Consider the following 15,565-nt stretch of genomic DNA (forward strand, 5'->3'; position numbering starts at 1 on the left):
GGGGGGCTTGGACTCACGCTTTATGGTGAACACTTAACTGACTGAACGATCCCTGCAGCCCCTGTGATCTATTTTCTACTGTGTGTTGTTGGGGTGGAGGGTTGGCTGGGTGCTGATGACATTTTTTTCTGGGTGCACATTCTGTGCTGGTTTCACGTTAGGTGGTCTTGAAAAGCCAGAGTCCTACGTAGGTTTGGATTTAGGGGAAAGCCATGAGCAAGACAAACCAAGGAGGACTCCGGCAGGAGACTGGGGCTGGGCTGGGGCTCTGGTGGTGGGGTGCTTGCTTGGCTTGTTTAAAGCTCGGGGTTCTGTTCCTAGCCATGTTAATGGTGTTAACCCAGGTGTGGTGCCTGTAATCTCAGCCCTGAGGAGGTGGGGGATCAGAATTTCCATCCTGGGCTACATAGGAAGTTTGAGGTTAGACCTTTCCCACTCCCCTTCTTAAAAAAAAAAAAAGACTCAGCCTAATGTTGAGGGCTATGAAGGGAGATCAGTAGATGAAGCACTTCCTTCTTGGAGTCGTGTTTGAACTGACGTTGCAGGGTTTGGATCAGATCTCCACTGCTAATGAGCACCAGGGTCTGGGGCGGCACCCACAAGCCTTGCTGATACTTCCCTCCCAGTAAGGACATGGGGCCACTGCTGGAGCACATGGCTCCGCTCTGTTGCTTAGCTGTCTCTGTGGCACACTGCAGCATCACATCATCAGGGTTCTTCCTTATGCTCTTTGGCAAAATGCATAGAGCAGATGCAGGGGCAGATGCAGGGGCTCATAGTGCAGTGTGGGGCGTGGTCTCAGGATTCACCACTGTTGTGTCAGCAGCTTCTGTGGTGGCTTCTCACCGAGGCAGTTTCCATCACTAGCAAGACCCTGAATGAGATGTGTTGGTGTTGGATGTGCAGTTGTTACCATGGTAACAGTTTCTACTCTTTGCTTGAGTTATGTGACTTTCTTGCTTGAGATTACTTTGCATTCATTATCCAGCAGATGTGTTAATTGAGCATCTTCTGTGGACTGGGCATCTTTTTCTTTTAGTTAAAACACACACACACACACACACACACACACACACACATTATTGTGGCTAGAGAGATGACTCAGTGGTTAGGAGCACTGGTCACTCTTCCAGGGACTGGAGTTCTGTTCCCAGCACCCGCATGGCAGCTAGCAAGTCTCTAGCTCTAAGGGATCTAACACCTCTTCTGACCTCCTTGGGCATTGCATACACGTGGTGCACAGATGGACATGCACACAGATACACACATAAAATAAGTCTTTAAAATATTTTGTTTTGTTCATATGTGAATACCTGCTTGTGTATGCAGGTTCAAGTGCATGTGTTTGTGTGTATTTGTGTGCATGTGAATATGTATAACAGTTGTTGTTTCTCAAGTGTCACGCGCCTCGTTTTTTTCTTCTTGAGGCGTGGTTTCACTGGCGCAGAGATCACCCAGTGGGCTAGGCTGGCCGTCAAGCAGAAATCCTCCCATCTGAGTCTCCTCAGCATGTACTACCTCACCTGCCCTCTTTCCCTCAGTGCTGGCGATCAAACTCAAGTCCTCATTCTTGAGCAAGAAGCACTTACTTCATTGAACCATTTCTGGAGTTGGTCCTCCTCCCCACCACCATCAAATAATTCATTGGTCTGGCTAGTCTAGCTAGCCAGCTTGCTCTGGGGAGTTGTCTCTACCTCCTAAACATGGGGGTGATGGAGGCTGGCCTTTGTGACCACTTTTCTGTCTTCTGGAAATCTGAATTCAGGTCCTCACCCTTATGTGGTTAAGTGCTTTATCCATGGAGCCACATCTCCAGCCCCTGGCACTATGCTCCATCCTTGGGAAAGTGACTGAACACAGTGAACACACACCTCCATTTTGCAGAGCTGATGTTCTCACAAGAACCACACAGCAGTCAGGAGATGTAATAATCAAAAATATACCTTAGAATGTGCTGGAAAGAATCAGAGCCAGGGGGTGCTGTGCTGGGGATGTTGATGTTGTAAACCATACTCGTTACCAATAAAAATGCCACAGAGAAAGCTATGTTCACAGCCAGGAACCTGAGGAGGATAGGAAGTTGGTCCAGTGGGGGGGGGGGGTAGGTGGGTAGGTAGGGAGAGCCTTCTGGGTAGAGGAGACAGCTATGCCAAGGCTTCAGGCCAAGGGCAGGGGTGAGGCTGCTGAATTGGAGGGAGCTGCAGAGGAGTGTTTACTGGCTGTCAAGGGAAAAGAACACTGTGTGTCAGGGATGGCGGGAGACTTGAGGAAGCCTTGTTTAAGACCTGGTGTCCTTGGGGACTGCCTAGCGTCCTCAGTGAGGAAGCTGTACTCATGGTTTCTTTTCTTCCTTTTCCCTTTCTCTTCCCCTTTTCCTTTTTAATCTTTTCCTGTTCTCTTCCCACCTTCTGCGTCTCCTCTTTTTTGAGACAGCATCTCCGATAGCCCAGGCTGATCTGGAACTCCCGATCTTCCAGCGTCCCCCTGCCGGATGGCTGGGCGGTGGAGTGCTGGTATTATAAGGTGTGCACCACCTCACCCTTTTGGAGGGGTGCTGGGACGGAACCCAGGGCTTCATTCATGCCAGGCAAGCGCTCTACCCACTGGGTCACATCCCAGCCTGGTTTCCTCTTTTAACATAAGGAGTTTTTGTTTGTTTGTTTTTGGTTTGTTTTCCCCCACTGTGTTTCATGAGAGTACTTGGTCCCTCCATGAACAGAGTCTTTGAGGATATTCTTGTCTGATACTTGACTGCTGGGAATCTGGCATCGGTCCTATTGCCTATAAAAGCCCACTGGCAGAAAAACGTATTTGTATTTCCTTAGAGTTGATCTTGAGCACTGAGTGAAATCACAGCAGAATGTGGTATATTTGAGGTGTTTATGCCCTTTATAGTAGCAGAGACCAGTTGGTGGGCCTGGCTAAAAGTGAAGACCAGCGGTGCTCCCTCAGCTCTGATCCTCTACGAGGACTCCGACTTCACTGTAGAGTGTGTATGCACTGCACTTGAAAAAGGATTGCAGTAAGCCCAGGAGTTACGCTAGACGTGGTGGTGCTGGCTCCTAGCTACTCGAGTTGATGTAGAGGGCTTGCAAGTTTTATACCTGTGTGGGCAGCTTATAAGTGTAACCCTGTTTGAAAAAAAAGTTTAAAAAAAGGGCTGGGGTGTGGCTCAGTGGTAGAGCATCTGCCTAGAATCTCCCAGTGAGGGGCTGGGGGTGTGGATCAGTGGTAGAGCACCTGCCTAGAATCCCCAGTGAGGGGCTGGGGTGTGACTCAGTGGTAGAGCACCTGCCTAGAATCCCCCAGTGAGGGGCTGGGGTGTGGCTCAGTGGTAGAGCACCTACTTAGAATCCCCAAGTGAGGGGCAGAGGGTGTGGCTCAGTGGTAGAGCACCTGCCTAGAATCCCCAGTGAGGGGCAGAGGGTGTGGCTCAGTGGTAGAGCACCTGCCTAGAATCCCCCAGTGAAGGGCTGGTCGTGTGGCTCACTAGCCTACCCTGTGAGCCCTTAGGTTCAATCCTCAGTAAAGAAAAGACTGTAAGTTAGTTGATTCTAAGTTTTGGAAAAGGTGTGTGTCTTCAGACTGAGGGAAAGAAGATAGAAAATACTGAGCATTGGCCCAAGTGGGAGGCAGCTGGGCCTGTTGCTTGAGGGAGTGTAGATTGGCTGAGTCACATAGTAAAACTGGAAATATTTACTAAGCTGAGCATATGCAAGAGCTGTGATCCGGCATGTACACTCACGCCTGTGTTATGTACCCAACAGAAGTGCATGCAACATATGTCCACAAAAGCCATGTTCTGGAACATTCTCAGCAGTGGCATGTGTCATAGATTGGCAGTGGAACTACCCAGATGCCCAGCAGGCATGGAATGAGTGACCAGTGGGCCATAGCTGTATGGCAGGATCCATGGAAGGGACAGGCTGCATGCCCTGTGTGTGACCTGTGAGTTTCAAGCTGGAGGAGGAGGTTGGAACCCAGGCTCTGACAACACTGTATAAAATAGACTAGGCCGCCGGGCGGTGGTGGCGCACGCCTTTAATCCCAGCACTCGGGAGGCAGAGCCAGGTGGATCTCTGTGAGTTCGAGGCCAGCCTGGGCTACCAAGTGAGTTCCAGGAAAGGCACAAAGCTACACAGAGAAACCCTGTCTTGAAAAAAAAAAAACAAAAAAAAAAAAACAAAAAAAAAAATAGACTAGGCCAACCTGTGAGAGATGTGTCTCATGGCGGTGGTGGCCAAAGAGAGAGATGAAGTGTTAGTCTGTCATTTTGTTACTTTAAAAAAACAAAAGCACGGGCAGGGGTGGCACACACTTTAATCCCAGCACATGGGAGGCAGAGGCAGGAGGATCTCTGTGAGTTTGAAGCCAGCCTGGTCTATAGGGCAAGTTCCAGGACAGCCAGGACTACACAGAGAAACCCTGTCTCAGAAAACTGTAGGCTTGTTCACACACATGGCTGCTCCCACCCACCTGGAGATTTGTAGCCTACAGGCCTAGGATGGGCCTAAGAACATGAATTCCACATAAATTCCTAGACACTGCTGTTTTGCTGGCCCTAAGGCCACAGACTGACAACCAGTGTCAAGGACAGACAAATGCAACTGAAGACGAGGCCTACACGCTTTCCCAACATTTAACAGTGACCAGGTGCTCCTCAACACTTCTGCAGGCTTTTGTTTTCCAGACTGGGGAAATAAGCATGTCAGAGTACAATTGCATGGAAATGAGATGAAATGGAGGAGCCTGGTGTGGTGGTTCCTATCTGTAACTCCTGCACAGAAATCACTAAGTCAGGAGGATGGCAAGTTCAAGTCTTGACTGGGCCACAGAGTGTGTTCAAGAGCAACCCAGGAAACTTAGTGAGAAACTACCCCTAAAAGTAAAAAGAAAGCCAAGGATATAGCTGAGTAAAGCATCTGCCTAGAATCAGTGAGGGGCTGGGGTATGGATCAGTGGTAGAGAACCTACCTAGAATCCCCCAGTGAGGGGCTGGGGTGTGGCTCAATGGTAGAGCACCTGCCTAGAATCCTCCAGTGGGCTGGGATGTGACTCAGTGATAGAGCACCTGCCTAGAATCCCCCAGTGAGGGGCTGGGTTGTGGCTCAGTGGTAGAGCACCTGCCTAGAATCCCCCAGTGAGGGGCTGGGGTGTGGCTCAGTGGTAGAGCACCTGCCTAGGATCCTCCAGTGAGGGGCTGGGGTGTGGCTCAGTGGTAGAGCACCTGCCTAGAATCCCCCAGTGAGGGGCTGGGGTGTGACTCAGTGGTAGAGCACCTGCCTAGAATCCCCCAGTGAGGGGCTGGGGTGTGGCTCAGTGGTAGAGCTCCTGCCTAGAATCCCCCAGTGAGGGGCTGGGGTGTGGCTCAGTGGTAGAGCCCCTGCCTAGAATCCCACAGTGAGGGGCTAGGGTGTGGCTCAGTGAAGCACTTGCACTGGAAAGTCTTTAGTTTAAGATCAGCCTTGGCCATATAACAAGATATATCAGAAGAAGAGGGAGGGGGTTGGGGAAAAGGTTAGGCAATGGAGTAGGAGATGTTCTCAGCATTCACCAAGCAGATTCCTTCTCAAGCTCATGAAACTGCACTTTTGATTTAGCAACTTCTCTGAGGGGCTGGAAAGGTGATGGGTCAATGGTTAACAGCCTTGCAAGTTCAATTCCCAGCACCCGCCTGATGACTAACAACCATTTGTAACTGAAGGTCAAAGGGATCTGACTCTCTTTTCTTGTCTGTACAGGTAGCAAGCATTGCACCCAGTGTGCGTTCATACATGCTGACAAAACATTCATATATATATATAAATTTATTTAGCTTTAATAAAATTAAAACAAACAAAAACCTCTGAGCTGAGTTCTGAAATAAACAAATTGTCCTCAGGAAGTGGGAGCAGAAGTTTCCTCATCCTTATCATGACCACAGCTTCAGAAATGACAGTTCAGCAGCTCTGGGGCCAGGAGACAGCAGGATGCCCCGAGACTCAGGAAGCAGTTGTCTTCCATCTAGAAGCCACCGACTCCAGCCCAGGACCCCTGCCCCTGTGTGGATGCTGCCTAAACCACTCCCTGGTTGTGTTTGTTACATTGCTGGGACTGGCACCCAGAGCCCTGCACACCGGGCAAGCACTGTGCCACTGACGCCAGGCCCACCCCAAAGCCAGCTTTAAAGCAAGTGCACCACAGAAGCTGCTCCTCAGTCCAGCAGGCTGAGGCCGAAGGATCTGTTGAACCCAGGAGTTTGAGGCCAGACTGAGCAAGAAAATAAGATCCCATCTCAAAAAAAAAGGGGGGGGGGCTGTGAGAAACCTTGCCTGGCACCTGCAGAGGCCTGGATTCCAGCCCAGCACTGCAGGAAAGGGAGAGAAGGCAGCCCCTCCATAGCCTCCATGAGCACCTCCAACCCAATCCCTCCAGCCCCACAGTCTATGGAGACTGCCAACTTCCCCACTCCATCTGGACTGCTTTTCAACTATCAAGTGTGTTTCCATATGTCTGCAGAACACATTTTCAGATTTTCTGCAAAACAACAAAACCGCCTAAATCCCTAGCCACACAAATAGTCACTCTTAACACTTTTTCATTCAGTCTGTTCATTGTTTTTTTGCTAACTACCTTTGAAATGTCTCTATGTTTGTTCTAATCACAAAATATTTCAAACACCCAAAGTAATAGAAAAAAGAGCTGTGGATAGTGGCATATGCCTATAATCTCAGCACTTGGAAGGCTGAGACAAGAGGATTGTCAAATGCCTCAAAACAAACAGTGTCAGGTGGTGGTGGTGGTGGCAGCCTTTATCCCAGCACTTGGGAGGCAGAGGCAGGTGGGTGGATCTTTGGGTTTGGGGCTAGCCTGGTCTTTAGAGCGAATTCCAGGAGAGCCAGGTGATTCTAATGTAGCCCGTTTGGAGTCGTGAGCTCTGGGACTCTGCCACCTCTCACTGGCCTTCCTTCCCCTCTGTGGTAGTGAACTGACATCTGAGGTTTGCCCCCTAGTATCGCGTTGAAGTTGGAGTCTGCAGGAAGGTGCAGTCAGTTCCTTCTCCCACCAAACAGAAGAACCTCACAACCTCTTTGAGAACAAACACCAAGTGTCCTGTTGGTCAGTGTGCCTTTTCCTAGGCTGCCATAGGAACTAGGAACTTTTTGTTTGGTTATTTTTGAGACAGGGTCTCTCTACATAGCTCTGGCTGTTCTGGAACTCACTATGTAGACCAGGCTGGTCTCCATCTCACAGAAATCCACCTGTCTCTGCCTTCCAAATGCTGGGATTAAAGACATTTGCCACCATGACAAGCCTAGACATAGGAACTTCATTGTAGTTCATTGTAGGAAGGGCACTGATGGACCAAAAGAATGATTCCATCCAAGCCCCTCTTGCTGAACTGGTTGAGTTTACTGGGTTAGTTACAGAAGCATGGTCAATCCATGGGCTACACCAGCAAGACCTGGTCTAAACATTTGGGATCCTGGGTAGGGAAGGGCCTTATTGAGGGTCCTGAAGACTCCTGAGCTTTTTGAGTCTCTCTCCCTCCGTGGAACCATGTCAGTAGGCTGAGTCTCATGGCAGCTGCTGTGTGTCCAGACTGTGATGTTCAGGTTCAGCCTACAGGAAACAGCCACATGGTGCCTGTGATGGTTCTAAGAGAGCTTTCTGTGCTGAAGAGTGTCTGTCCTTCCGACAAGGAGTTGGGGACGTCTCCAGCAGCCCCTCCATTGCTCAGCCTGGAGTCGTGTGGTCCTGAGCAGGGTTGGCCTCCTAGCAGCACTAGTGGGCTGCCTGCCTGTCCTGTGTATACCATACACCTTGCAGGAAGTTTTCTGGCCTGGGACTGCTGTGCTGTAGTCAGCATTTGTGAAAGAGTTGCTTCAGCAAATGACAGAGAGGGCTGTGGCATGGTTTACAAGGAATGTCCTGTTTGCTCCTGCTGAACCTTTTGGACTCCTCAATTACCAAGTTACTGTCTAAACATTCAGCAGGAAGAACCTTGGGAACAAACAAGAACAGTGTGTGTGTGTGTGTGTGTGTGTGTGTGTGTGTGTGTGTGTGTGTGTGTTTCATTACTTTTGTTGTTGTTTTTGAGACAGGACTCTGTATAGTCAAGGCTGGCTAGGAACTCATAAACCTCTTCGTTTCAGCTGGGATTGCAGCTGTGACTACAGTGCCCTGCTGAGGTCATTACTTTGTCCATTAGTGGGTAACTGACTCAGGGAATGACAACATCTTGAGTTTTGCTGGTTGTCTGTCTCCATTTCCCGTTTGTCTGGGGGTCACATGGCTTCATACTGCCTATGGGATGGATGGCTCCCTGTTTTTAGCTCTTGTCTTAGTTATCTTTCTATATCTTGTTATAACAGAATACCATGACCAAGGCAGCGTACAGAAGAGAGCATTTGATTGGGGCTTACAGTTTCAGAGGGTGAGTCAATGACGATCATGGTGGGCAGCATTGTGGCAGGCTGGAAGGAATGGCATGCTGGAGCACTATCTGAGAGCTCCTATCTTGAGACACAGCCACGAGGCAGAGAGGACTGGCTGGGAAAGGCTTGGACTTGTGAAATCTCAAAGCCCACCACAGTGACATGCCTCCTCCAATAAGGCCGTATCTCCCAGTCCTTCCCAAACAGTTCCACCATCTGAGGGCCAAGTATTCAAACTTATGAGCCTGTGGGGGCATTCTCATTCAAACCACCTGCTTGTCCTGCATCTGCTTAGCTCTTCTGTAGTGGCTCCTCTGCTCTTAGGGTAGGGAAGTCTCCAGAGAGGAGAAGTCTGAGTCCTTTACAGACTCCCATGTCATTGGAAGGTGTCCCCAGCATTGGAAGTGAACACCGACAAAAGCTCTGCTGTGGGGGACATCTCTTCTGTTTAGTACTGAGTACTGAACCAGGGCTTTGTGCATGCGGGGGCTCTGTCACTGAGCCCCTTGCTGGAGGATTCTAAGCAAGCATTCTACCAGAGCTACATTTCCCAATCCACTTTGTACTTTCTGAGACAGGACTGGCCTTGAGCTTACTATATCTACCCCAAGTTGGCTTTGAACTTGTGATCTTTCTGACTGAGCTTCCCAAGAAGCTCCTATCAGAAGCAGGCTGAACCACCAGTCATGGCTTCTGGGGGAACACTTTCCAAGTTTTTGTTGGTGGCTTCACAAAATGTTTCTGGACTGGAGGGTAATAAATCTGGAAGGAAGTCAGTGACGTTTATTGAGTGTTTTATTTTCACCAGCTATTTTCAGCTGTGCTGTGTCATTTAATTCTGAGGCACACTGCCTGCCCGCTGAGAACCCCACAGTAAAGCAGTTTGTTCCAGAATGGTTGGAGTAGGGAGCGCATGAGGTTGGTGGGGCCTGTCTAGGGGATGCTGGAGGACTGGAAGGATTCTTGCTGTGTTCTTGGCAGAGTGGTGCAGGCCCGCTGGGTGGTGAGGGCTACTATGTCTTCCTTTGTGTGTGTGTTGAAATTGGGTCTTGCTGTATGGTCAATTTGGCCTCAGAATCTGACTCCCCCTTCCTCTGCAGTATCTGAGAGCTCCTGTCTTGAGACACAGCCACAAGATAGAGAGGGTTGGCTGAGTGCTGGGATTGTAGGTATGTGCCACTGTGCTTACCTCTTAGAAATTTTTTATTACATTTATCCATTTATTTATGGTTGGCGGAATCCATGTGCCATGGTGCTCATGTGGCAATCCAAGGACAATTTGTGAGAGTTGACACACACACACACTCAGTTCTCTCCTACTTTTATGTAGGTTCTAGGGATCAAAGTCCGTCACATTTGGTGGCATGGACCTATACTCCTGAGTCATCTTGCCAACCCTGTTTCTCTTTCTCTCTCTCTCTCTCTCTCTCTCTCTCTCTCTCTCTCTCTCTCTCTCTCTTTTTCCAGAGCTGAGGACTGAACCCAGGGCCTTGTGCTTGCTAGGCAAGCGCTTTACCACTGAGCTAAATCCCCAACCCCTAAAGATTTATTTATTTATTATGTATACAGTGTTCTGCCTGCATGTATGCCTGCAGGCCAGAAGAGGGCACCAGATCTCATTATAGATGGTTGTGAGCCACCATGTGGGTGCTGGGAATTGAACTCAGAACCTTTGGAAGAGCAGCCAGTGCTCTTAACTGCTGAGCCATCTCTCCAGCCCTGCCAACCCTGTTTTTTATTTATTTACTTACTTATCTATTTATTTGAGACAAGATTTTTCTGTAGCCTGGCTGTCCTGGAACTCACTCTGTAGACCAGGCTGGCCTAGAACTCAGAGATTCACCTGCCTCTGCCTCCCGAGTGCTGGGATTAAAGGTGTGCACCATCACTGCCAGGCTCACTTGCTCTGTCTGTATATCTATCTGTCTGTCTGTCTGTATGTATGTATGTATGTATGTATGTATATCTATGTATCTACCTACCTACCTACCTGCTATCTACTTATATCTATCTGTCTGTCTATCTATCTATCATCCATCTGTCTACCTATGACTATCTACCTATCTATCTATATCTATCATCCATCCATCCATCCATCCACCCATCCATCCATCCATCTATGTATATAAGTGTATTGTCTGCGTGTATGTATGTGCACCATGTGTATGTGTGGTTACTGAGGAGGCCAGAAGAGGGCATCAGATTTCCTGGAATTGGAGGAGTTAGTGAGTTCCATCACGTCTAGCCTGACAGTCACAGGTGCTGGAGATAAGTTAGGTCCTAGTATGTACATGGCAAGTACTGACTGGCCTTTTTCCCTAGCGCCCCCCCCCCCCCCCGCGCCCTCTCTCTCTCTCTCTGTATATATATAGATATATATCTATATCTATATATCTATATATATGTATATGTATATATATATGTATATGTATATGTTTTAGCTTTTTAGTCTAATGGTTTGGGCTGGGCTGTGTGCAGTCAGGAGGACTTGCGGGAGTTGGTTCTCTCACCACTTTTTAGTCTAATTGTTTGGGCTGGGCTGTGTGCAGTCGGGAGGACTTGCGGGAGTTGGTTCTCTCACCACTTTTTAGTCTAATTGTTTGGGCTGGGCTGTGTGCAGTCGGGAGGACCTGCGGGAGTTGGTTCTCTCACCACTTTTTAGTCTAATTGTGTGGGCTGGGCTGTGTGCACGGCCACAGCATGCTTGTGGAAGTCAGGAGGACTTGCGGGAGTTGGCTCTTTCACCACTTTGGTCATCAAGCTTGGTGGCACCGTAACCTGTTGAGCCATGTTACTAGACCCTCTCCTTAGTTTTTGAGACAGGGTCTGTGTAGCCCAGGCTGATCACAGACTTGGCTCCTCTGTTCCTCTAACTCCTGAGGACACCCAGGGTTACATGTGTGCACCCCCACGCCTGCCTTTCCAGGGTGTTAGAGAGAAGCCGGAGGTGGAGGTGCTGTTTGTGCTGAAGAGATCTGCCTTTTAGATTCTCCTGTGTGCAAAGTTCACATTCTTCACCCGCGTGGAATCCTTTGGTAATCATTAGTGAGATTTCAGGCTGTCTTCGAGGACTGTCTTACCTAATCTTTGGGGAAATCTTGAAATAAATAAATGCTTAATAGAAAACTTTGAAAAAAATCAGCTGGGAACGGTGGTGCACAGCTGTGATTCCAGCACCTGGGAGGCCGAGGTGGTCGGATATTTGTTGAGTTCAAGGCTAGATTGGTCTACATTTCAAATTCCTGCTAGCAAGGGGTAAGGTAGTGAGGGCCTGTCTGGAAAAAAATATATTTTTTTATTTTGTTTTTTCGAGACAGGGTTTCTCTGTGCAGCTTTGCGCCTTTCCTGGAACTTAACTCTGTATAGACCAGGCTGGCCTCGAACTCACAGAGATCCACCTGTCTCTGCCTCCCAAGTGCTGGAATTAAAGGCGTGTGCCACCACTGCCTGGCGAAAAAAAAATTTTTAATAGAGACCTCTGTTGCCCCTCTGTTTATTACATTTCTGCCGGCTCTGTTCATATTTCTATTCCTATGTCATTTATATCACGTTGTTGTCACTTGTATCGTGCTTTGAGATAGGGTTGCACACTGTATCCCAGGCTGGCCTTAGATTTAAGGCAGGTGTGGTTGTCCTGCTTTGTCTTCCAGATCCTGGGATTAGAGGCGTGTATCACCATCGGGATTTTTGTTTTGTTTTGTTTTGTTTTGTTTTGTTTTTTGAGACAGGGTTTCTCTGTGTAGCTTTGCGCCTTTCCTGGAACTCGCTTTGTAGACCAGGCTGGCCTCGAACTCAGAGAGATCCGCCTGCCTCTGCCTCCCGAGTGCTGGGATTAAAGGCGTGCGCCACCACCGCCCGGCCAGGATTTTGTTTTTATTGTTTTATTTTTTGAGATCAGGTCTCCTTATGTAGACCAGGCTGGCCTTGAGATCAGGATCCTCCCACCTCAGCCCCTGAGTGCTAGAATTACCAGTGTGTACCACCATGTCCTGTCTACATCAGCCTGATCTGTCTGTCTCTTTCTGTCTTGTCTTGAATTCCTGATTCTCCTGCCTCCACCTCCCAAGTGATGGGATTACAGGCCTGTTTTCTTTTGACTTCTGTGGCTGTTGGTCTGACTTGAGGGTTTCCTTGTATACAAAGAATCACCTCTGACTCAGTGTTTTCAAGATTCTCTGTCAGCTTGTTCTTACTCTCTCTGCCTCACCCCCCACTTCCCAGTCTGCAAAATCATGAACCAGGAAATTCTAAGAAAGGACTCTGTGATAGTTTGAATGAGAATGGTCCTCATAGGCTTGTATAGTTCAATGCTTGGTCCTTGTTGGTGGAACTGTTTGGGAAGTATTAGGAGTATGGTCTTATTGGAGAAGGTGTGTCTCTGAAGGTGGGCTTTGAGGTTTCAAAAGCCCACAACATTCCAGTTGGCTCGCTATCTGTCTAGAGGTTGTTATCTCAACATGTAAATTAGTTACTGCTCCCCTGTCACACCCGCCTGGCTGCTGCCATGCTCCCTGCCATAATGGTCAGGGACTCACCCTCTGAAACTGTAAGCAAATCCCCAATTAAATGCTTTCTTTTGTAAGTTGCCTTGGTCATGGTCTCTCTTTCTTCAGTAGAAAAGTAACTAAGGGGCTGAGGAGATGGCTCAGAGGTTAAGAGCACTGGCTACTCTTGCAGAGGACCTGCATTCAGTTCCCAGCACCTATGTGGAGGCTCAGCTGTCTGTAAATCCAGTTCCATGACTTAAAATAATAGACCTTGGGGTAGGAGAGATGGTGCCAGCTGTTAAGAGAGCTTGCTGCGCCGGGCAGTGGTGGCGCACGCCTTTAATCCCAGCACTCAGGAGGCAGAGCCAGGTGGATCTCTGTGAGTTCGAGGCCAGCCTGGACTACCAAGTGAGTTTCAGGAAAGGCGCAAAGCTACACAGAGAAACCCTGTCTCAAAAAAACGAGAAAAAAAAAAAAAAAAAAGAGAGCTTGCTGCTCTGGCAGAAGACCCAGGTTTGGTTTCCAGTATCCACTTGGGCAGTTCACAATCGCTTGTCGCTCCAAGAGATCCAACACCCTTTTCTTGCCGTCATCGGCATCCACACTCAGGTGCACAAACCCCCATACAGACACACACATACATATAATTAAAAAAAAAATTTAAACCTGCAGTTTCTCACTTCTGGAGAAGAAAAGTCCTTCCACTAGGCCCAGGTACTGTTCAGTATGTATGTATACACATGTGTATATGCATATACCTCTGTATTTATTACCCTTTGTGTGTGCGCGAGAGGGTGGGTGCATGCATGCCATCGTCCAGGTCAGAGGACAGCCTCAGTGTCAGCTCTCGGCTTCCACCCTGTTTGAGATGGGGTCTCATCACTGCTGTCCACTCTGAACCAGCTGGCCTTCAAGGCTCCGGAATTTCTGCTGTCTCTGCCTCCCATCTCCCTGTGCAGCACTGGGATCACAGACACTTGTGCTTCTAATAAGTTCAGCTTTATGTGAGTTCTGGGGATGCACACTCAAGTTCGCACACTTGCATGGCAAATGCTTTATCTACTGAGCCATCAGCCCGGACCCCTAAGCGGTATGTTTTTAGTATATTTTGTATATTCAGAATTTTCTAACCGGCAGTTATTTAGAGCATTTTTATTTGTTTATTTGTTTTGTTTTGTTTTTTCAAGACAAGGTTTCTCACCGGCCGGTGGTTTCTCGCACACCTTTAATCCCAGTACTCGGGAGGCAGAGGCAGGCAGATCTCTGTGAGTTCGAGGCCAGCCTGGTCTACAGAGTGAGTTCCAGGACAGACACCAAAACTACACAAAGAAACCCTGTCTAGAAAAACAAAAAACAAAACAAAACAAAAGACAGGGTTTCTCTGTTTAGCTTCGGAGCCTGTCCTGGAACTTGCTCTGTAGACCATTTTAGCCTCGAAATTCACAGAGATCAGCCTGTCTCTAAAGGTCTGAGCCACCACCCTCCTGGCTGGAGCTTTTTTGTTTTTGTTTTTTGAGACATTGTTTTTCTGTGTAGCCCTGGCTGTCCAGGAACTCACTTTGTAGACCAGGCTGGCCTCGAACTCAGAAATCCACATTCCTCTGCCTCTCTGGTGCTTGGACTAAAGGTGTGCACCACCACTGCCCAAAATATAAAAATATTTAAAGCATTTTAAGAACATGTTACCATTTCAGAAAGCCCCTGGGTTGAATATGATGGTGCATCCCCTATAATGCCAGTACTTGGGAGGCTGAGGCATAAGAGTTACAGCTTCCAGGTCATCCTCCCTACATGCAGATTTAATTGTAGCATGGGATACATGAGGCCCTGACTCAGAACACAAAAGCAAAGAGCAAAGCCGGTCGTTTTTCATTATAGAGCCAGGGAGCTGATGCTCTTGGTACAGTGCTTGCCACACAGGCACACGCCTGAGTTCCGCTTCCCAGAACCCACATAAAGGGCCAGGTGCAGTGATGTGGAGGAGGCAGAGACGGGAGGGTTCCTGGAGGAGGTGGGTCTCATACTTACCAACCTCGTTGAATTGATGAGTTCCAGGTAAAGGAAGAGACCCTGCCTAGTCCGTCACGGCTTGATCCTAGACCCGTGACTGGGCCGGTGAGGGAATGAAGAAAGGACAGAAGCGTACAGAAAAGCTGGGGTGGGGGTGTGGGGCTTGCTCTGACAGAACAGCACCAACTACAGAACTAAGAACTCCGCACGGCAGGAGGGCTTAGCTGGTAGGCGGTCTGTAGCAGAGCAGTCTCAGGTTGCGGTTGTCTGGGAAGAGGAAGCTGCAGTTGTTAGTTCTTGCACACACTGGTCAGTGGTTCGTAAACACTTGACCTTGGACCAGACGAAGCTTTGCCATGCCTCTGAGCCTCGCCTTATGGGAAGAAGATTTTGCCAATTCCCGTGGATCTGAGGCATTGATATCCTTGACATGGCTATACCATGTCACCAATACACATTCAGTCAGGTCTTCATCTACTTACACATTCATTCAGAGTGTCCTTGGCTCCCCACAAGACCCAGTCTAAAAACAAAAACAAAAAGGGGTTGGGAGAGATGGCTCAGCAGTGTAGAGCATTGGCCGCTCTCCCAGAGGACCCAAGGTTCAATTCCCGGCACTACAGCTGACAATTGTCTGTTAACTCCAGGTCC

At 48.7% G+C, this 15,565-nt stretch overlaps 1 protein-coding gene across 1 annotated transcript in view; it reads left to right on the top strand.

Annotated features, from left to right (window-relative positions):
* Positions 1-15,565, top strand: part of Snx8 (sorting nexin 8) — a 49,173-nt gene that overhangs the window by 11,966 nt on the left and 21,642 nt on the right.

This window comes from Peromyscus eremicus, chromosome 23, assembly GCF_949786415.1.
Source record: "Peromyscus eremicus chromosome 23, PerEre_H2_v1, whole genome shotgun sequence".
NCBI classification, from domain to species: domain Eukaryota; kingdom Metazoa; phylum Chordata; class Mammalia; order Rodentia; family Cricetidae; genus Peromyscus; species Peromyscus eremicus.